This window comes from Meles meles, chromosome 4 (assembly GCF_922984935.1).
Source record: "Meles meles chromosome 4, mMelMel3.1 paternal haplotype, whole genome shotgun sequence".
Lineage (NCBI taxonomy): Eukaryota > Metazoa > Chordata > Mammalia > Carnivora > Mustelidae > Meles > Meles meles.
This window is the reverse complement of record NC_060069.1, coordinates 115257853-115281884: the sequence shown is the minus strand read 5'-3', so window position 1 is coordinate 115281884 and position 24032 is coordinate 115257853. Positions and strand designations below refer to the sequence as shown.

The 24032-nt window shown below is 40.2% G+C and overlaps 1 protein-coding gene across 2 annotated transcripts in view; it reads left to right on the top strand.

The window, feature by feature from the left end:
- The first annotated feature begins 5448 nt into the window (after positions 1-5448).
- COL8A1 (collagen type VIII alpha 1 chain) overlaps positions 5449-24032 on the top strand; it is a 147799-nt gene continuing 129215 nt past the window's right edge. For both annotated transcript variants that reach the window (XM_046003911.1, XM_046003910.1), the window contains exon 1: positions 5449-5587. The gene's annotated coding sequence lies outside the window, so the exon portion shown is untranslated. The remainder of the gene's footprint in view (positions 5588-24032) is intronic.

Genomic DNA, 24032 nt, shown 5'->3' with positions numbered 1-24032 from the left:
TTGAAAAGGGCAACCAAGATTTTCCCCATTAAAGAAATAAAGAGGTAAGGCACTGGGAAGAGAGAGGAATATCTAGTGAGAGACCCATAGAGAGATTCTTGGGAAATTAAATCAATTAATTTGGATATCAAGTATATCTGGCACAATGGACAGAATTTCCAGAAACCAGGGATAGGTGTGGTGTGGTCCCATTTCCAACAGGCAAAATGAGAATGACTCCTTGATTCAGAGAAAGAGAGTTAAAATGCTTCCAAGTTTAGAGGCTGACAGCTAACGTGGGAGACTTCCACCAGTCCCTACCACTGAGAGCAGCAGTGCTTACAGTTAAGGGCTAGCTAAGTGGCGATGGTACACCCCTCTTCGGGATTCCGTACCTGAAAATCAGACAAGGTTTGATATTGGGGTGTAATCCCCTTATAGCAAACACTGGATTCATGCATTATGAACTCTTTCTCCCAGGTATAAAGCTAAGCATGTGCATCATTGAATGTTGGGTTGACTTCACAAGGAAGAGTAAGAGGATCATCTACCCAACTGGCACAGAGCAGACCTCTGAAGGTCTGGCAAGACGTTTGGAGAATGCCTGGTTAAGCCTTCTTATTTTGCATACAGACACTAAATCCAAAAAAGGATAAAACAGGGTCCCAAGTTTTCACGGGTAGTTAGTGGTTGAGTTGGGACTAAACTCCAGATTTCCTGACTCTCTGTCCAGTGCTCTTTACAAAGCCAGCAGGAGTTGTGAGGCAGTCTTCTGTAGGATCACCCGAGTCAGCTCTCTACCATCTGGGCCAACAGGAAAACAGTGACTCACAGAATCCAGCATTCCTTTGGAATACAAAAGAGGTGTGCCTTTCTTCTATGTTCTGAGCCGTTTTAATTTCTGTAAATAAAACCCCATTTTAAATGCCCTGGGAGAGTTGGCAATCGTGAGTTCCCCACAGGTCAAGATCATATTTGGTGGTACTTAGAACAAGCTTAGGCTGACTGATTGATGGATCATTTGATAGATGGACAGCAAATGTCTGTACATCAAACTTCAAATTGTCAATGATTTTTGCTTAGACTAACAGCCATGTTCATGCATTTTGAAGCACTTAGGAGTGGCACAAGGAATGAGAGGCTGAAATTTGCCAAGGGTAACACATGTAAAATCATTGCAAGTTAGCTGTTTAGAAGCGTACATGTGAAGATACAGCTTTTAATGTCAGGTTCCACTATTCTTTAATCCAGGACGCCTTGAAAACTCATGATCTCATTTATCAGACCGACTATCTGAGAGTGGGTACTTTCTGAGAGCGTTAAAACTGCCACAGGTAAATGACACACAGAGTGGACACCACCCTTCACATTAATCACATCCATCATCCTGGCTGTATTCTGGAAGAGCCCTGCCTTTCTCTCTCCTTACAACCACACAGGGCACTGAGAGCAACAGAATCACCACTCTTTCTGCCATATCTCACAGGCCTCCAAATCCACAGGACATAAGACACTCCGATTTCTCTATTTCTAAGTATGCTAGTGGCCCTAACCATATCCCTCGCATGTATCTGCAAAGCTACTATAAAGACAATATTCAAAGAAAAGCGAAATTTAACGGTATGCCATTCTACTGTTCAAAAGTGTTCAATGACTTCTCATTGCCTACAGTACACAGTTCAGATTACCACAGTGACACATAAGGCCTCCAGCAGGCTGATCCCACCTCTCCTTTCCTGTTTCTTAGCCTCATTATTCTGCTACATAGACCCTTTCTTGTTAATCATGATGGTCAATTCACAATCCCCCCAAATATTTCTGTGCCTTCCTCAGCTGAACACATCCTCTTCCTTGCCCTACTGTTCATCACCCATGTATCCAAATGCGACTTTCCATGGATCAGCTCACTGCTAACCTCTCCTCTTTGCTACCCAACTAACAAAATGTCATGCTTCTTTTCCTCCATGAGAACAGATCTACATTCTTGTTTTCTTCTGCTTTGAATATTCCACACTGCCTGGTATCCATTTTTAATAAACATGTGTTAATTGATTAATTCCAAATAGCAAAAAAAAAGGGGGGGGGTTATATTTAAGGCTCTTTAAAATATGGTAATAATCTGGAGCTGTTATTATATTATCCACACAATGGAAACTTTAGAACATCTTGTATGTTGTCATTGGATTCCTTTCTTTCCACAGAAGACCAAACTAGGTCATTTCAAACCTCAGTCACCTTCAGAGAGATTCTAGGAGGGCACGCTAAGAACCAGCAAAGAAATCGCATTCCTGGATTCCTTACTTGTTGTCCAGATCTGCTACTGAATCAGATTCAGGCAAGTGTGAACTGGAGAAATGAACTAATCATTAGCACCATCCAAACAAAATGAAAGGAGCTCTTTTGTTATGTTGGCTGGATATTCAGGTTTGAAAGGAGGGAGTGAAGGAAGAAAAAGGAGAAGAAAAATAACAGCCATCAATTGCCTTCCCTTTGAATGTACCTTTCTTGCCTTTTCTGTTTCTTTCTTTTTTTTTTTTTTTTTACAATTATGAGATAGAACTGGAATATTTGAAAAGCATAAAATTAGGATTGAAAAGGTGATTTGCTGTAATCTAATGAGGATAATTCCTAACATGTTTACCACCCAGATGCTCCTCTAACTGGATCTTGTTCAGTTTGTCCAGAATACATTTCTTTGCTAAATTAAAAAGTGCCTAAAGTGGTACCCTGCCTATAAAATGACATTTGATTTCAGGACTTGTGCCAGAATAGTCAATGCAGTCCTACTTGTAGGTCTAGTAACAAGGGTTATTTATTTCATAAACTTAATTTCATGGGTTTGGCCACATCCTTAAAAGACAAACATACTATTTGGAAAGAAGAAAACTGAGCTATGGAGGATGAGAAAAGAGTAAAATCAAAGAGCAAATAGGCAAAAAAGTTAATGTGAATATTCTAGCTTCCTAAGCATTCATTAATTCTTTTTTTTTTTTTTTTCATTTATGAAGCTAATAAATAGTGGTCATTTTCTATGTGTCCATGCTCAATAGTGTCATTTATTCAATTATATTATATATAGCCATTGAGTACTTGTTTTCAGCTAGTTAACCACTAGATATAATTTCTTTGCAGCCTAAAAGTTACTGAAAATAATGCAAATTGGGGGATAGATATGAAAAATTATAAACATTAAAACAAAGAAACAATTTCCAAAAAAATCATACCATCTGGAATAATTGTTCCAAAGTCAAATTTGTCTATGATAAATTTTAAATTTTACATTTTTCATCCGGTATATCACTAATCTTCCTTCATACCCCCCAACACATGGGGTTCTACTTTGTTGATTTCCACGTGTATCCAATTGAGAATAAGCTTCGTTACAAAAGAAGCAATGGAAGCTTTGGGCTCCAGAGGCAGACAGATGGGAATATGGCTATGTAAAAAACTAAATCCAGTGTAAACTTCGCACATGTAGCAGCTAGTATTATTTTTACCCAAATGCCACTGTTGGGCATTTTCTTAATGGAATTCTTTTTTATATATATAAATATTTTATTTATTTATTTGAGAGAGAGAGAGAGATCACAAGTAGGTAGAGAGGCAGGCAGAGAGAGGGAGAAGCAGGCTCCCTGCTGAGCAATGAGCAATGCTGGGCTGATCCCAGAGTCCTGGAATCATGACCTGAGCCACCAAGGCACCCCTTAATGGAATTCTTTAAATCCTTTTTTATAGTTGTGACCTTCTTTAGACCCATGATCCTTATAGGGAGGAGAGAATTTTGCCTCCGTACTCCAAAGACATTTGGCTAAGTGTAGGGACATTTTCGATTTCACCACTTAGGAAGGAGGCAGATGCTGGCATCAGGTCTGTAGAAACCAGAGAGGCTGCCCAACACTATGCAGTGCAAGGGGGAAATCCCCACAACATAAAATTATCCAGCCCAAGATGTCATAGGACCCAGTTGAAGAAACCCTGCTCTTCTTGACCATCATTTTTCCTTCTCTTGGAGCCTGGTAATCCTCAAAGACATCAGGATCTAACCTGAGACCGGGCTAGGTGTTTTTTTATGACAGTCTGGTGCCGAGTTCACAAGCTTTGAAAGCTCAGTAGCTGTGACATCTTGTAAGTTTGAGCTAGTGGCTTAATCCCTTTAAGATTCCGTTCTTTAAAATCAAAAAACAAAGCAAAGCAAACAAACAAAAAAACTACTACATAATACCTCATAAGGTCGTGGTGAACACTGAATCAAGTTTTCTATCTATAGGTAGATATATTTATGTAAAGACCTAATCAGTAAGAGCCCTCTCATTCTTCCTGGCCCACTCGCCCCACCCCCACTCCTTTTTTCCCCCTCTCAATATCCCCCATCCTCAAGGCTCAGGTTCTGCCCTTTAAAATGTTTTAATTCCTTTGGTGGCCGAAATCAAGTTTGGGCTGGGAAGTGAGTCACCGCTCAGCAGCTAAAGGAGCTTGTTTTTCTTTCTCTGAATGTATTTCTTAAGAATTTCAGCCTGATCCTTCAGCCGTTTGCTGGTCGAATCCTCTCTTAAAGTTCAAGACACACAGAGAGTGAGCTATGGCACTAAGACGTTTTCCAATTGTTAGGAATGAAAGTTTTTTAAATACCGAAAATAACCAGAGGGCAGAGTCCTGAAATCCTGTTACATAAGCAGACGTTGGAGGACCGAGGTTGGTTTTGAGGTTTCTTTCTCCACAAGCCAATCTCAGCTGATCCTCCCCAACCTTTGCTGGATTTACCTTAATGCTGCAGAAGTCTCAACAGGGGCCTCTGGATGCTGCACGCTACCCGCAGCACCGGGAGACCTTTCTTGACAAATAAGCTCTGCCGGGAGTGAGGAGTGGAGGCGGGTTTTACCCACGGACGGACCGGGGCTGCGGGCGCAAGCTGCACCCGCTCCGCGCCGCGCGCTCGGCTCCGCGCCCTGGGCTCCGCGCCGCTGCCGGGCGGGCGTCCGCCAGCACTTGGGCTGTGCTCCTCGGACGCCCAGCGGCCCCTCCTTGGCCTCGCTTAGGAACCCTTCCGTTTTCCTGAACCGTTATTTAGTTTTTCAAATTCACGGAAAACACCTTTAGTGCTAACAGTCACCCACAACTCCCCTCTTCAAAAAATAATTTTTAAACAAAAGCCACACAAAAGCAAAAAATAATCCAATTCTCCTTTCCTTCCAGACCTTGCGTGTTTGTCTCTCTCTGTCCCCTATTCATTTTCTCCCCAACCCATTTTCCGTCTGTGGTCTACATCCCTTTCTCTGTTGCTCTTCGTTCCCTCTTTTTTCTTTCTCTTTCTCCCTCCCTCTCCCGTTTCCATTCCTTCCACCGCTTCTACAGCCCCCTCCCGTCGCGTCTCTCCTCCTCTTTCGGGCTCCTGCTCTGCCCCCTCCGCCCCTCCCCAGAGAAGAGTGTCCAGCTCCTCCCGGGGCTACCCGCCTGCCGCTCCTTTCCTGCCCACCTACTATGAGGAGCAGCTCCTCCCACCTGCCCATAAAAGCCAAGTGCATGTTACCAGCCGCGGATCAGAGCACTTTCCCGGTCCTCTCCTGCGGGAGCCCCCTGAGCCTTTCTCCTGGATCTTAACGTGCTCAAGGTAAGACAACACTTCTGCAGGCATCTGACCTACTAGGGGTTGCTGCGGGGGTGGGGAGTAAGTCTCCTCTGGTCAACACGCTTACTGTTTGGTTCGAGCTGACTCCTACGGATGCCAGATCAGCTGCTCCTTTAACTAGCAACTGGTTTAAAAACAAACTTCTGTTTGAACGGTAAAATAAAAGTTCATTTTGGGCAGAAACAGCAGCACAAGTACTGCAAAAACCTCTTTTTAAATCACTTTTCCCCCTTTGCCGACTGTTGCTGAAGTTAAAATGTATCTGTGTGGGGTGTTTTACTGACGTTTTTCATTGTAGATATTTCCTATATCAGTGGGGGCAAGGAAAATTTTGTCCCATTGTCAAAAATGTACTTTAAAAGAACACAATTAGTTTCCTAAAAATAGCACAGTCAAAAGGTCTGCTAACAATCTTGCTATGTTTTCCGAACCCCCAAAGATAGCTTCTGTGAGTCCTTTAAAAAGTATCTTTCCAGGTTTAAGTGCTTGGAAAAAATGATGTGAACGGGTGCCCTTTGCACAGAGACGGTAATCAGGTGGCTGGTAGATAGGAAAGAACAAATCCAAATTTACAAGCTGGGGCAAAATGTGCTCTCACAAAGCTATCTTTTCAAGACTTTTCTAAAATAAGAATGGTGTTGGAACCAAGAAAGTGTATAAAAGAACTTCATGAATTTCTATACATACACCTAAACATAAAGCGTTTCAATATGTTTCACAGCAAGAGAAAAATACAGGCCAGATTATACAATTCTTCTGTGTACACCAGACGGTTGTAAAGAAAGATCAGCTCAAAGGCTTTGGAAGTTTGAACCCGACTTGCCACCTTCTTTTCCCTCATCTAGTAAATTAAAATCGACCTGACTAGCACCCGGTTCTCAGAGTTACCCAGTGTTTAAGTTCCCATCCCAGGTGAAGACTGCTGTATCTTCCCATTTCTGAGGTCAAAGAAAGAGTCCCATGCACCTGTAACAGGAAAAACATACTCCACAGCTACTTCTGTAAAAACCAGACACTTGGTCCATGAAGTTTGCCGTCAAAATCTGTGGGCTGTGTGGGATGAAACTCTCTCATGTGGGAGAAAAACCCTCTTCAAATATTTCCTCTGGGGAATTAATTGCACAAGACCACAGAGAGACGACAAACCAAAGCTGGCAGTCAGGAAACCAAACCACTATTTCAGCCCTTAAGGTTCTTAAAGTAAAAGAGGAAAAGTTTCACTTTTTTTTTTCTTTTTTGGTTTGTTTATATCGTTTCACTTAAAAAGGGGAAACTCACCAAAGCTGTAAATAATCCTTCACCATTAAAGAAAGTAGAATCATCAGAAGTTTAACTGAGGTTCTTTTAAAGCTATTCTCCATATCATTTGCATAGCAAAAGAAATAATGAAGATATACTAAAATTCCGTTGACATGGAGGGAATTCAGGGCTATTATTCAAATGAAAGACTTACCCGGAAAGCTTTGTGTCATGCAAAATTTTGCTTCATTGGAAAAAGTTATTGCAAGGAGTGTGGTTTCCTTAAAGAAAATGATATAAAATTACTATTGGCCAATAGTATATGACCTGAGCATATTAAAATACCTTTCATCTGGAGCCACAACGCAGACTGCTTGCTTCGTATCTGATGTAATTGGGTAATCAACCACGACAAGAGCACAGGTATGGGACAAGGCCAAACCAAATGTGTGGCGGGTCCAAGTTAATTCTTCTTTTATGGTATTACCGAACTCATGCCACCATCACAAGGGTGAAAAGACACTACTTCATTCACCAGATTTCCCTTGAGGGAAGTTATCTTTCCTGAGAGAAAAAAAGAGACAGAGAGAGAGAGAGAGAGAGAGAACGTGCTCCCAACGTAAAAGAGCTCCTATTATTCCTAAATTTGGGATGAAAAGTGTTCTCCCAGAGTTTGCTTCTGCTTTTCCTGGCAGCTGATCCACTCTACCAGCTATGAACCACTTAAGAATAACGGCCTCCCCCTTGTGCCATCAAGTTCAGCACCCTAAATAACTGGGTGAGATCATGGAGATCTCTCATGACCTAACTTTCCCAGGGCCCTTTACTGGACTCTTAAAGTGATTCTTTCCATATAGCATACACATCAGGCATGATGACTCTTCTCTTAAGTTTTTAGAAAAAGCAGTGCTGGGGTTTCATTTAGTTACCCCAACATCTCCCCTTTGCACCCGGTATGGAGAGCTCACGTGAGTCTTCTCTTTGTGCCATTATATAGCTGCTCCTGGATTGGGTTCATGGCCATAACCTAAGCGACACCGTTTCGGCAGGCTTGCTCGACTCCTTTAATGGTTCTCAAAAAAGTAAAAAGGAGCAGCTGCATGTTTCACTAGAGACACAGGGAAGGTGTACCACCAATTTCAAGGGCCTGCTATACCTAGGGAAACACACATTTGAGATTTTCTACTACTCACAATTCTAAAGTGATACTCTTTCCATGACCAGCAAGTATCTCCCACTTTCTTCCATTTATGCTACAAAAGTCAAAGAGAAGAGAATGGGGATGGGGATGAGAGTGAAGCCAGGAAGAATCTCTCATAGAAAGTGCTCTAGAAGAAGAGAAAGAGCAGAATCTCTTCCCAGTGCAACTTCTTTTTGCCTTTACTGATGTGGGACGTGAAGAGATGCAGAGGGGCAAATATTCATATGTGATCTTGGCTTCTGTCTTAAATCAATAAAAGTATTTCTACTAATACGTTAAAATCTATCTCTGCTGTGTCCTTCTGGAGCAGAGAATAGCCCAGTTCTAAAGACAAAAACGATTTCAGGTCTGCCCCCATTAAAACCCATAGGACCTTAACAGTCACAATTTTTAAAACTATACAATGAGCACAAAAATCCTCAGAACATTAATGGGTTGTTCACATCAACAAACCCACTTTCTCAAAGGGCCCAATGGTGGGTAATTATTTGCAAGTGAGAAGTTAGAAGTAACTGTTTACTCCTTCTTATCTATGGTCACCCACTTTTGGTATGGCAACTTGCAGAGTGATGGAGATGTGGACCTATTTCCCAACCTCTGGTCCTCCCAGTAATCCTTTCTTCATGCGTTGGTTTCTTTCTCTTCCACCGAGGCTTCATAAACATACACACACATAATTTAAAGAAAGTACAGATCTTGAGACTAGAACTCAGTCTTCTGAGAGTGCACTGTTCTCATTTATTGAGTGAAAAGGAAAACAAAAGGAGAGGAGAGGAGGAGATGAAGGGGAAGAATGGATGTTCTTTGGAACTTAGAGAATGTTTTACTTTAGCATTTTGTGAAATGGACCTCTTAGTACCCAAAGCATCTAGAATTTAAAAAAATAAATAAATTTTTAAAAAGATCAACTCACTAGTTGTTACAAAAGGCTAAGGTTATAATTAAAAAGATCTTCAATGACCTGGCAGTCATTAACAGCAGTTTACACCCCCAGTACTGAATGAAAGCTCTGCTAAACTTGCCTTTTCCAGAGTGAAGAGTGGGAAAGAAAATTAACCACATTTCAGCACCAACAGAGAAGCCACTAATCAAACATTCCATTATCGCTTTGGTAACTGTGTTTGCTGTTTGAGGAAGGAGGTTCTTTATAGTCTATTCTCAAGCAAATAGTTTTGCAGGAAGGGGGTTAGACGGAGTCACACAGGGTCAGAATGTCTATAATCTGGGGGCCCTGTGGACACAAATCCACAAAGCCACTGAAATTGCGTGACACCAACTGAAGTGACTGAAACAAAAATGTTCCTGAAAACTGATTACAGAGAGTAATTAGCTAAAATAATACTGAATTCTAACTGTTTAATGTGGCATAACAGCAAAAGCAACTCACAGCACCTCTAGCGGATTATATACAAGACTAAAATACACCTGAGGGCTCACCTTCAGTCTCCTCTGTTAATTTTGGGTTCATTGCCATCGTTCTTCCTAGAAAATGAAAACTTCCATTCTCTCCTTCAGCATAAGATCTCTTTTCAATTACTACAGATTAAGTTCCTGGAGTACCACTCATACTTGTGGATTTTCTCATTACCAAAAGTCTCATACTTCTCTTAAACAGGATGTAAATTTTCACTCCAGCTAATAAGAGGGCTTTACATTTTTGTAAACCTTAATTCATCTATCTAGAAGAAAGGTAATTTAAAATTGCTGTTGCCTCCAACAGGCCCTTCTGAATGACGTTTCATACTCTAGTCCCTTTTCTAATTTCTTGGGTATTATACTTAGAGAATAACAGAGTATAAACACTGGAAGGATCTTTGGAGCTAATATTAACTAAAGTTAATTTAACAGGTGAGAAAAGGTCAGAGAGGTTGATGTCATGCCGAAGTTCACCCAGACATGTGTAGCAGAACTAGGGCTCCAGTTTAGGTAGCCAAACTCTTTGAGCAGTGCTCTGTCTCGGCTAACCAGAGTGTGTTTCCCCAATACAGTATGTGCCAAAGATGTCTTAAAGTCTCGTTTAAATATTTATGTGACAGAACAAATGTATTATTTTGTGATGGTTTAAGAGCATAACGTTCTTCTTCTCCCACCCAATAGACAATGTGTTGACAATATAACCACCTTACTCCTTCCCAGGTCTTTAATGCAAAAAAAAGGCAAAATATGCATAAATCACAACCAGAGGAAACTTTGAAAAACAGACGGATTGAGGAGTGTAAGCATGAAATATGTTGTGTCAGAGGAGAGGGGTCAAGGGCCCAAGAATATAGAGACAAGATAGTGCAGCAAAAAGGGCTCATTCCATCTGAGACAGAAGAGGAAGAAACTCCGTAGAATTTTGAGGTACTAGAGAAGAGATTTTTAATATGCCTGATCCAAGAGTCTCTCAAATGTTTGGGAGATAAAATCCTATTTGGGTCAGGCTCCTTTCGGTACAATGCCATTTGAGGACTGACTCACAGGGGTAAAAGCTTTACAAGTATTACATCTTATTAAAATTCTTCTTAACCCTTGACTGGGAAAAGGGCCTCATTTGACCTCTAACTCAACTGACCTAGCATACTAACTCTATAGACGTCAAGGCATCAAAATGTTTTTCTATTAAGATAACAATATAATTTTGGGTGATACATAAAGTTGTTCCAATATAGAAAATGATGAAGGTAGAAAAGAATATTCTTGTATCATTTCTGGAAATAATTTACCCTGAATAAGTGGACAGATGTTACCCCAGATGCTTCTTCACTTTTCTCTAAAGCCTGACAATTGTTTGCATATCTTTGAAATAGTACTTGTGTTTCTGAAATTGATTTATTGTATGTTAAAATTTACATAGTCTATGACTAAGCATCATCGTGAAAACATTCTTTTAAGTAAGTCTCTTGAAGACTGCCTCTCTTAAGCTCTCTATTGATGTGTTTACATCACAGGATATTTAGGCATTGGCATCATTTGATGTGCTGAGATTAAAGACAATCACTTCATGTGCTACTTTTCCAAATCTAACTGAAAAGGCTTGGGTGTGGATGTCAGCTGTTGGCTTCTCCAGGAAATAAAATGTGTCCAGCCTGTTAAGGCGCTTCCCCAGCCCTCTCTGTGAACTAGATAAAACAGCTGTTTTTCGGAAAATCTGGGCCAGTGACTTCCATAATTCAGGCTTCGTAGTACCAGGGCAACTATGGCTGGTTTATGCAGAAATTTTATGCGACCCAGCAGCAGAGTGGGTAAGTCACAACTGCTTTCAGTTCAACAGGAAGACAGTGAATCCTAAGAACTGGTTCAAGAGCATTGTCCTGGGGCAGCTGGGAGACATTTTGGCAACTATTATCCAGTTTGGTATGTTCCTCCAAGGATCCTGCCATGTGCACTCAAAAGATAATCTAAACTTGGTTCATAAATTCAAAGTGATGACTGTACATTATTCTATCTCTTTAAAGATCTTTACTTACTGATAATCTAGTCTTAAAATCCAGCGGTCATGGTGTTCATCCATGCTATAAATCCAAAGAAGTGACCTCCTATTAAAAGGCAGATGCAAAGTAAGCCCAAGACTGACGTGAAGCGAGACACTAGGTTGAGCTAAAAATTTGTGGCTTAGGTGGCCAAAATCGAGGTTGGAAAAAATAGCAGATAAAAAAAGAGGTACAGAGAAAGTATGCTATTGGTTATATAACTCCTGATTTAACCGGAGTTCCCTTCCTAGCTCCCAGTTTATTTTAATCCAATGTTCAAATGAGTGGGGAGGAAAGTCAATGACCAGTAGAGGGAGCCACGGGGCTGAGTGTCTCAAAAACAAAACAAAACAAAAAACAAACAAAAAACTTGACTTGTACAGGAGGGGGCCTTTAGAGTTGAATTTTTCCTGATAAAAGGCAGTGCCAGGTGTCCTTTGTAGCCAGTGGCTAAAATATACTAAAGGAGTGTATCACATTGGTGGTTTTCTTTAAAAAAAAATAATAATAATAATAATAATAATAACCAATATAAGCCTCTAGGAATAAATCACCTGCATTTCAGCAATGCCAGAAATGTCCAGGCTTGTAGAGGTTTGTTTGAAAGAAAACCAAAGCAATCTTAGAAAATGTTCTTTCCAAGGCCACCACCAGCCAAGAGTAAATGCCCAAGACTAAATGCTCAACTCAGTAAAAAACAAACCCTGGCAGCTGGGGGTCGGTGAGAGGAGGGCAGGGAAGCTCAGGCGCTGAAAGTTCATGAGCTTACAAGGGGAGGCCTGGTGCCCTGCCATGCCTAGTCCTTCCTGATGACAGGAGTGGGAAGGGAGCTGGGAAGAAGAAGGAGGCAGAAATGGGCCAAACAAGGTTCTCTGAGATGGCCCCAAACCTGCACTGTGGGATCCGGGTCTCTCCAAGGAAAGGCCAGAGCCTTGCCGAGAGTGAAGTGAATACCTTTCCATTGAACGTTTCCATTGCACAGCTGTGTTGGGGATGGCTTGTTAAGACTTGAGACACTTGCATAATTCAGAACCCTTTGGGGGATAGAGATCAATTAGGACCATAAAAGAAAAATCCCTGGCACACCAGAGAAGGGCTGCTTGCTTTGTACAACATTCACTAGGACATTCACAGGAATACAGAACAATCCTCCTTCTAAGTCTATGTCTGATGTCAGTAGAGATGAACCTATGAAGTTGGTATGCAGAGGCCTACGAAGTCCCCATTTGAGAAAATCATGTGTTTTAATCTCAAAAACACCGTGACTTTTTCTGGGGTCTTAGGAAAGTCATTTCATCTCTGTGCCTTAATGTATTTATCTTAAATAAGAGAGCAGTTTTCAAATAACCACTCTCTTTATCATTTAGAGACACTTGAGATCTTGCCAATTTTTTTTACAGAATGATGCTACTTAAGCATACATTGTTTCTGTTATTTGTGTAGTGAATGGATTATACTCATAACACCTGGTAATGGCTCATAGTGTTGTAAACAAAATCAAGTCAAAACGGAATAAAATTCCAAAAAATCACTTAACCTTTCAAGACATAGCACGAGCATTTTTGTTTCTTAAAATACAAAGGACAATTCCTTGTGTTTCAAAGAGCCAGACAAGGTCAAGTGTAAGTAGAAAAGGGAAAAGAAAGAATTAAATTATGGCTTAAGAATCTCAAAAGGCCTCTGTGTTCACTTGTCCATAGTTTGACATTAATTAAAAGCTAATTCCCCCCACACAAAAAAGTTTTTTGTTTTAAAATTCTGTTTTAACTAAAGAAAGATGATATTTTTAATAATGATATTATATTATGTAAAATCTGAATGCTGAGTCTTCAACATTTTCCAAAGTGTGTTTCAAAAACAGCAGTACTTGAGATATTAACATGTGTTTATACAGAAAAAGCTTCTATGGTCAAATAATTTTAGAAATACTCAATGAAACAATATGATCAGTTCAATTCACTGCAAGTTTCACAAAGACCTTAATATGCTAATTATATTTTCATTTTTCAAAAATGTGACAGTAAATCGTGTGCCCTAAACTTATTCGCTGACAAATCTTCTCAACCTGAGAGCATCTCTTGGGACTGGTATTCTGTGGAACAAATTGGGAACAGTTTAGAAATCACTGTCCTCTTCATTATTTCAAGATCTGCTGGGACATGGTAATTTCAGTGTTGCTAGTTATTATGTAATATACATTGAGCGTTAGTATAGATTATGTGCTATGCCAAATCATAAAGTAAGGTACAATCCCAATGTAATTTCCATAACCAGTTGAAAATGAAACAAAAGAAGATGAATGTGTCTTGGTTCAATGGCTCAGTTCTTCATAATAAAAATAATGGCAGAAATGCCAGAATAATTTAAGTGTTTTAAAAATCTAGATAGAAAGATAGATGATGGAAGGGAGGAAGAGAGGAAGGAAGGAAGGAGGAGAGAAAGGACATTGGACAGGTTTAAATGATCTGTTCCTTCCTTCCTTCTTTCCCATTGTCTAGAGATTGTGTGTAGAGAAATGACCATCAATAAGCAATAAATTCGATAAATGAAGAGCCTATGTAATTTCACAAATTAGCTCAGCAATCTCTGATCTGGTAATTCTGTGTCACCTTAACCACTGATAATAACTAGGATCACTAGCCAAACTTATTCCTTGAGCATTTACTTTCTCACCATAAATAGGAATCTAATTCTCATAACAGGATCACACTTACTGGTATCCTAGTATATCTTGCTATATCAGGGATTATTTGGCTTATTGATGACACTCAGACCTCCAACTCCTATTAAATTCCCTGTTCCTTTTAGGGCCATACTCTGGGAATTCTTTTTCCCCTCCACAAAGATAATGCCCAGAGGTCAGTATCCTAAAAATGTGAGACTGGAGCATCCTCTCCTTTAAGAAAATAAGTATTTCACAGTCATCCAAACAAGCAGCTCAAACTCATCATTCGTAGTTATAAAAATAGATACTATTGATTGTCTAACAGGATCCGACATTGTATCATTATCTCTGTTCCTTATATCAACCCTATGACAGCAGTATTATCATTCTCAATTTTCTTAATTTTTAGTTATTTATTTATTAGAGGGAGAGAGTGAGCGAGCCCAAGTGGGGTAGAGCAGAGGGAGAGGGAGAAGCAGATGCCCCACTGAGCAGGGAGCCAGTGTGGGCTCGATCCTAGGACCTGAGATCATGACCTAAGCCGAAAGCAGGTGCTTAACCAACTGAGCCACCCAGTCTCGCCATCATTCTCAGTTTAGAGATGAGAGAAATGGAGCCTCTACTTGGCCAAGAGGCTTGTCCAGGGTCACACAGCTAGCAGGTGGCAGAGCCCGTATTCCCATCACGGTCACACTCCACACCACTCCTCCACACTGTCTTTCATAGTGTCTTCTAGTGTCATAAAAGGGAGAAAAAACATCAATTCCCTGTAACAATGTCTCTGACTCATAAAGAAAGTGAGAGAATTCCAGTGGCTCTGTTCCTAGACACTGCCGACTGGCTCTGTTTCTTGTTTAGTACTGTGATTTTAATTTCTTTCTCTTTTCTGTATTTTTTTCCTAAAAGCATGCTGTCATTTTGGAGCCAGAAAAATAAGGGCTGTGTAACTAGAAAAACCAAAAAAAAGCTATCATTTCTCCCTAGAGTATTTGTAAGGGCTAAGGTTTCTCCATAAATTCTCCCCAAGTGATCCCAAGTTGCTTGGCATCAGTCTGGGAGAGAGAGTGACAACCTAGCATGTCATTCCTAAGGCGGTAGAAATTCCCATGATTATATGAGGAACAGACAGAACAAAAGCATTACAACACGTTAAACGAACTTGAATCTGGCTCGTCAGATCATTCTCTTTGGCGTTACTTTTAGTATCATCCATAGCCAGATGATGAGAGTCAAGACAACTTAAATGATTCCCTCAAGCCATGAGAGTCACCTAGAAAAATGTCTATATTGTCTACACCTGCTGTTTAACTGATATATATGGGTATATACGGAAGTAAGTATACCTCGAACCCTTCCTCTGTGCCGTGCCAAAGACTAAAGAAGAAACAAGGGCTGGTTCTTTCCCTATGGTCACATTCTGTATACTTATTTTTTTTTGCCTTTGTCCTTGACCTTCCCTTTCTGCATGTGGTATTCCTTAGTTAATCTACTAAATTAAGATTCCTCCTCCAAGATTCAGATCCTCCAAGATCTGAATCGAGTATCTTCTGCTTTGAGAAGACATGCCTACACCCCGCCTGCCCCAGGCTACACTGTACAGCTCAGCCATGCTCCCTAGCCCTCTGTGCATGGCCCTGTCATGGCCATGTCCACACTGTGATAGCATCGGCCTCTTCTATGTGCAAGACTGGGAGCTCTTTGCCAAAGGCTTCAGGTCTTCCTTATCTCTGCATCCTCAATACTTAGCACATAATAGAAACCTAATAAATGTGAAAAGGAGGAAAGGAAAAAAGGGACCAGGCAATAGAATACAGTGACGGTGAATGAGAAGCCTTTAAATGCACTTTTCTCTATCTCCATAGATTGTTCCAAGAAGACGCAATTTTACCTAAGTCCATTCACACCCGGGCACACACAATTAGGTTACTAGTGTGACACTTTTTGTTGTGTTACGCCTCTGGAGCTAACCATGGCGCATGGGATGAACTTCCATTGGCAAGCTAATATTAAATATTAGCCTTCTATCTACGAAATTACATAAAGAAAAATTTGTTGGGTGATGCCACACTCCCAGGACTGTTAGTACTCTGCTCAGAAATATTAGTGGCATTATGAAACATGGAACAAACACCTTAACTTGCCAGTCAGGTACCTTAACCTCTCTCAACTCAAACCACCTTTCCGTCTTCATCCCTCTTCAGTCTACAGCAGGAATCAGACCTAAACCACAAATGCTATTATTCCCCCAAACATCCTCTTTCCTTTTCTCTACTGAATGTCTCCCATTGTTCTTAACACTTGACAAAATAACCATAAATTCAAGGTCTCGTTAAAGTCTTCCCAAATATTGCAGCCTGCACTGATTCTGGTTTATATTCAACTGACAAGCAGTTGCTACAAATGTCACTTACATGTTGCCTGTACGCAAATCAGAACTGTCTGCTAGAATATTCTGTAGTGAAGAAATGTGCCCTATCTGAGCTGCACAAATGATAGCCACCAACCACATACTGGAAACTGAGCACTTGAAATGTGGCTAATGCAAGTGAGGTCCTAAATTTTTAAATTATATTTTATTATAGTCTCCTTAAATTTAAAATCAAATAACCACGGTGGATAGTGCCTACTGTATTGGACAACATTGGACAACAAAAATATTTACATTTTCATGTGCCATGTCTTATATCCCTTGATGACCACATAAACTACTGAAAAAATTGAATAAGATGCTTTTCTGTATCCTGAGTGAATGTCATGACCACAGTAGTGTTCTTTAAATATTGTGTTCAGTGCATGGCTTTCCTACCATGCCTAGCATTCCTGCCTCTAATCATTATATTATCTTAAAGAAGTCCCCTTCCCTACATGTATAATTTTAATAAAACACTACAGATGGTATTTCCTTTTTTTTTTTTTTTTAGTGACTTTAACTCACAGAGAATGGCACTGTAGTGTTATCTAGATCCTTTATCACCATACAAACAAAATGAGATAAAGAATGATTTGAAGGGAGTCTTTCGAAAAGAAAGTTCTATTATACATTGCCATCTCTTCTCTTTTCCCTTTTATGGGGAAAAACACATTTTAAATACCTGTTCATAGATTTGCTTCAATTTTCAATACAACTATTTCTACATAAAAAAACTGTCTCCGGGTGTCCAAAACAAGTTCAGTAAGAGATTTTTGCCTTTAACTCCCCCTGAAATCCCATGACTCTTTGAAGGAAGGTAGTTCTTTTTTCTTTTTTTTTTTTTAAGATTTTATTTATTTATTTGACAGAGCGATCACAAGTAGGCAGAGAGGCAGGCAGAGAGAGAGGAGGAAGCAGGCTCCCTGCTGAGCAGAGGCAGGGGCTGGATCCCAGGACCCTGAGATCATGACCTGAGCTGAAGGTAGAGGCTTAACCCACTGAGCCACCCAGGCACCCCGGAAGGTAGTTCTTTATCATAGATTTTCCCAGAGCATTTTTGTCCCTATTTCTAGTGATCAAGCCGAGGCTCTTGGAAGAAGGCTAAACCCTCTACCAGAAGGTTGAGGGAGGTCACATATCTTTGGAATTTAACAATGATGTGCCCCTGGCACTTGCTTGGCTTACCAACAGCCCTTCAGGAGTCATCATGCCAACAGGCCAACCACGCAATAAAATCCTGTGCCTGGCAAAGCCAAGAGCAAAGTGATCAAACAGTCTGGCTGCAGATTAGATTCTAACTTATTAATAAGCCTTCAGAAAATAAACCAGAGTGAGTCTTTAACAGCAACAGTTTACAGGAGATGTTTAATGATTTCGGAGGTCTGCCACACTGCATGCCTTCCTTCTGACTCAGGGAAGAGCAGGACAGGGGCAGAAGACACGCTCAAGAAGCCAGAGCCATCAGCTGTATCTTTTCCATTTACAGCTAAGTCTATTTAGAGTGACTGGAAAAATTTTCAATGAAAACTTTTTTAAAATAATAAAATAAAAGAATTTACCCAGCTATGATGAGCCAGACAACATCAAGAAATAATTATGAGTGTGTATTTTCCCCTGCCTTGTAAAGTATTTACAAATTATAGCATGAACAAGCTCTAAAGTAAATGGTAAAGATAGCAATAACATTTAACTTGTAAATTTTTTATATTTAGCCATAAAAGAATCACCATGTTTAAATCACATTTGAATACATATAAATAAAATTCTCATCTGCAGACGTGAGCCAGTGGCTACAGGAAGAATCCATGACTCCTTTTCAACACGGCAAGAACACTGGAGAGGCTTAGTACCTGGTTTTTATAAAATAGAATTCATTATCACCACATCAGCAAAAGTGTTAGTAAGTATCTTAATTTGGAAACTTTAAAAAATGAAGAGAGTGATACTGACAATAATAAACTCTGTAGAGAAATTTACTATTTATGACGTATTTTATATACATTCTTTCATTTGAATTAGACAGAGGAAGATTTTATCTACGTTTTACACTTGAGACAGTGGAGGCTTAGAAAGATTAAGTAAATTTCACATCATTTAGATAGTGAATGTTTTGAGCTAGAATATGAAGCTGAATCATTGAATCCTCAAACAGACTCCCCGCTGAGTGCATATTCTCCAGCTCAGGGCTCAATCCCAGGACGCTGAGGTCATGACCTGAACTGCAATCAACCAACTGAGCCACACAATCCATTTTAAACCTGCCTATAATTTTTGAAGCCCCCTTTTCATTAATGCCAAAATATATGTCCTTTATGGGGGAAGAAAAGAAAAGATCTTAAATCATCTATGAAAAACTGTTCTAGTGTCACAAATAAAAATGCTGAGCTGGACATGAAAAGTCATGGGATCAAGTCCCACTTTTGCCACCAAACAAATGCAGCCACCCTGGCCAAGACAGTGAGTCTCACTGAGTCTTTCTTTCCTCTGCTCCAAAATAAGTCTACGTCTCCTGACTGTAATGAATGTTAAATGAGATAGTATGTAAAAAAAAAAATGTCTGATGCTCATAAGGTGCTCAGGAAAGGTCATTTGATAGTAATCACTACCAATTACAGAATGCTTACTTAAATGTCAGCATGATGGCCCCTTTCCTGAGTAGAAGCTTGGAGCATTTCTTTCTACATATTGTAGATAAGGGCACTAAGGATCTTTACGCCTTGTAGTTCGTTTGATGAACTCTGGACCCCCCCTCCAGAATGAGGCTGTAAACATGTCATGGTGGCAGTGTGGGCTCTTTATGGGCTGATCAGTATCTCTGGTCTTTGGGGTTTGGGGTTGGGGGAGGGAAGAAGGGTTGTTTTTTGTTTTGTTTTTGTTGTGGTTTGCTTGCTTGCTTGCATTAAATGGCACTGCATCCCTCTTCCCCCAAGGGAGGAAAGTCCATGATTGCACAGCCCCTTCCCAGTTCAAGGCCTCCTCCTTCTCATGGCAAAACCCGTCATGTGCAGACAGCTGTGGCATCACCAGGAAAAAGATGGCTGTCCTGGGTATCTCATCTAAGGTCTTAGCTCATCCTACAGGCTTCTGGAGTTTTGTGCTGCTGTATCCTTCAGTACTCCCACCGAGGCTGCCAGGGTTCCAAATGCATCCTGGCCCCTGCATTTTGATGCTGTAATATGCCTTGTTAAGCCAAATACATGCTTCCTATAACATTCAGTTGGCATTGAACATCAAATCCTCCCTTACACATCAAAAATCCTTCCTTACATGCATTTCATTTTCCTGATAAAAATGTCCTAATTTGGGGGGCGCCTGGGTGGCTCAGTGGTTTAAGCCGCTGCCTTCGGCTCAGGTCATGATCTCAGGGTCCTGGGATCAAGTCCCACATCGGGCTCTCTGCTCGGCGGGGAGCCTGCTTCCCTCTCACTCTCTCTGCCTGCCTCTCTGTCTACTTGTGATCTCTGTCAAATAAATAAATAAAAAATCTTTAAAAAAAAAAAAAGTTCTAATTTTTTTTTAATCCCTATGCCTCAATCATCAAGAAATCTTTCAATCCAGGCTCCTTCCAAAAATGGTTCTAAGAAACCCAAAGTTACAATAAGGAAAATTGTAAGCTATAGTGGAATGCATTTTAGTTCATAAAGACAAAAGAAGACGGACCACAAGAGTTTTAAAAGACTTTGTCTGTCAAATTCAGTTTCCCTAGTTTTGTTTCTTTAGGACTCCAATCTCAACCTCACTTGTTCATTCCTTCAACACATAGATACTGGGGACCTACCATGTGCCAAGCCCTGTGCTAGACATATCTCCACTCAAGATCTGCAGCTAAAAGGCATAGAAACCAACAGAAAGCCACTTGGAGTATAAATGCACAGAGAATCTAAGAACCCCCTTCTTTATCTTCAAAGGGAAGGCCACTTTTTGTGTATTTTCTACACTAGTCAAAGTGCTCTGAGTATTCTCTGAAGCCATTGCCTCTTACATCCCCACTCAGTGAAGATTCTGACTCAATGTCAAGGGTAATAAATTTGAACACCATCCTGCTCATTAGGTGCCAAAAAAGTGGTAAGTCAGCACTTTAATAGACGTATCTCAGACATTCAACACATATACATATTAATGTACAAAAGAGTAAACTGACTTTTTTTTTTTAAGATTTTATTTATTTATTTGACAGACAGAGATCACAAGTAGGCAGAGAGATAGACAGAGAGAGAGGAGGAGGCAAGCTCCCTGCTGAGCAGAGAGCCTGATGCGGGGCTCAATCCCAGGATCCTGAGATCATGACCTGAACTGAAGGCAGAGGCTTTAACCCACTGAGCCACCCAGGCACCCCAGAGTAAACTAATATTTACTAATTTTACTAATTTTAACTAATATTCTTTCAAGTAAAATTATCATGAATTTTTAATTTTGCCAGAGAGATGCAATTGATACTAATGGTCCTAGAAAGGACACTGAGAGATCCCGAGGTCCTGGAATAGGGTCAGGTACTTTATTTCCAATAAACCCTTGTTGGATGAAAACTATCTGAATCTCTGCGAAAAAACAACTTTTCCCGAGCCAAATCGTAAATTAAAATGTATGTTACGTACATTTTCATAACCTAGAATTTTAATTTCTGAAAACTTCAGCCCTACAGAATACAACTGAAGACAAAAAAGAAGTCAAACATGCTCAGTTGCTCAGTGGTTGAAACAGAGTGGTCATTAAGGTTTATACTCATAAGCCATCACATGAACTTCTCACTTCAAAATTATTTGCTTCCACTTTGCAAGTCATCATAATGAATTTGGTTCTCTGAGTCCTCACATCAGAACTGTCTTGAGGTACCTCATTAGAATAGGGAAAAGGGCTACAATAAATAAATGCACTTCCATGGAAGTTTGGAAGCCTAACAATAAGGGAAGAGAAAAGGAAACTATAAAAAGATAAGTGTTTTTGAAGCATAATGGCATTCATTGAGGAGACAAGTAGCTATATAGCCTTAGGAAGTTTCTTTCTTTCTATCTTTCCTTCCTTCTTTTTTTTTGAGTATTTTATTTATTTATTTATTTAAGAGAGAGAAAGTGTGTGCACGCACACACATAAGAGGGGCAGAGGGAGAGGAAGAGAGAAAATTTCAAGCAGACTCCCCGCTGAGCCAGAGAGTTTGACATGGGACTCTATCTCATGACCCTGAGATCATGACCTGAGTCAGATGCTTAACCATCTGAGCGACCCAGGCACCCTGACTTAGGAAGTTTCTGAGGGAATCACTAAATCACAGCTGAATATAATTATTGACATACTTAGTGGTGTCTATAGGAATTAAGAAAATGTCATGTTTTTAAATAGATCCTATCAAAAGAAACATCTTGGTGCTCACAGATGTAAAAATATCAGCTTCGGGAAATGTTTAATTATCCAAAATATCTCATTCTCTAAAGATTTGGGGCAGCTGAGTAAGCACATACATACACAATTATGCATACGAATTATATGAAGTAGAATTCATGGCAAGCTAGAAAATTTCATGTCCTTAACATGCAGTATAACGGATTATTAACTTTTTGGTTGTCAGCTTCCAATAAAAGCATGATCAAAGTGGTTACCTGGAATCAAAACTTTGAGTTCATGCTTTCTTTTCATCTACTGCAGCCGAGACCAGGGAAATTACCTCACTGCTCAGTGACTCAATTTATCTATTTGTATAATGAGAAAAACAAAAGCTTACCTCACAAGGGTCTGGTGGTCTTTGTTCCTGTTTCAAAGCTTGGAAAGGCTTAATATAAATCCCAATAACAGCCTGGTTTAGGGTTATTATTTTTTAAGCAAACACCCCTCAAGGAAAAGATGCAAACTAGTCCTTCCCTGCTTTTCTTTCCTTACAATCTTTCCTTTCCAAAGATCACCACAAAGAAACAAAGAGCCAAACACACTGACTCATGTATTTTTCTAATAGTGTTGTGGTCAATTTGCTCCCGCATAAAAAAGTAGTAGTGCAGCTTTGAACTCTGGGTTTTGGAAGGCCAAGAGTGGAAAAATGTCTTTAGCAGCAAGAACGACATATTCCAAATCTGTCCAGTGTTAGAAAATTCTGATTGAGTGCGCAGTTCCCATCAAAGCCTTTTGTGTTATCAGAACTTTCTGACAGAAGAAGGGGCTGAATTTTGCCTTTTGATGAAATGTTGAATCGGGTGTTTTTTTGTCATGTCAGACCTTACTCATTCAAGCCTTAAGATGGTTTCTCAGTTTGAACTTGCTTTTACGAAAGATGGGAAAATGGAGTGACTTTATGCCTGGAAAAGTTGGCTCCATCCTTCTTTGGGAGGAAAAGTTCTACATGGTTCAGAAAGCTGAAGGTGTACTAAGAGTCTTCACACAGATTTCGAATACAGCGGGTGGTTATTACATTCCGTCATTGATCAGATGTCATGCTTTTTGTTTTCTTAGATGTTGTTCTCTTAAAGTCTCTTACAATCTAATATAGTCATATAAGTTTGTAGTCCTATAACATTATGAAAGTACATTCACAATTGGAAATATATGTGTATATAAGTCTTGGTACATTTCTAAGTGGCTGGTGAAGTTCTTTGGCTACTAAGGTTGAGCAGCTGGCTCCTCCTACATATCACCCAATTGAAGAATTTATCTCAGTACTAAAATCTTATCACCCAAAGTACTTGAAGGACATCTCGGGTGTCTTCACTCTTTTCTCCCTGGGAGGAAATTTCCATAAAAACACTCTCAACATACTGTTCCCCACCACATATCTTACCTGCAGACCATCCTGCCCTTTGCTCCTTCCCTTCTGTTACAGTGGAAGAGATATTGCTCCCATATTCCCTGGATGTTCCTTAGCCACCCCGCCTGCCTTTGGGGGCTTCACTGAATCATTTGCATCACCTGTCTATGGTAGCTGTAGCGCTCTTTTTTAGCACAACCCAGATTGTGACTCACCTCTGCTTGAAATCTTTAAGAGAGATTTCATGGCTCTCAAATTCAGAGTCTGAACTCTTGCATGGATTTACAAGACCTCTTATGGTCTGGGCCTGCCCATCTTTCCAGATCCTTTCCTTGTCATGCCTCCCATTGTCCCCAACCCCACTCTACAGTCACATTTCTTTTCAAGTGCCATAGCTTTTCTATTTTAGGGTTTTCTTCCACACTGGTCTGTCATTCTGCCTAGAACCCTCTGCCTTCTCATCACCTCCCAACCACCTGATCATTCCAGAAGTCTTCCTTAACTCCAGGACTGGATTAGTTGTCTCCGTTGTAGGCTCTCACATTGTCCCATCACCTCTCTATGGCATCAAACACTTTCACTGTGAACGTTTCCTTAACTGACTGTCTCTTTGGCTAGTCTATAAAGGCTGTTATTACCTGAACTGAATCTGTCTCCTAAGCAGTGTGTCCCCAGCACAGGAGTCTGAGTACAGATTTTCAGTATTTGTTGAATGACAAAACAAATGAAAGAT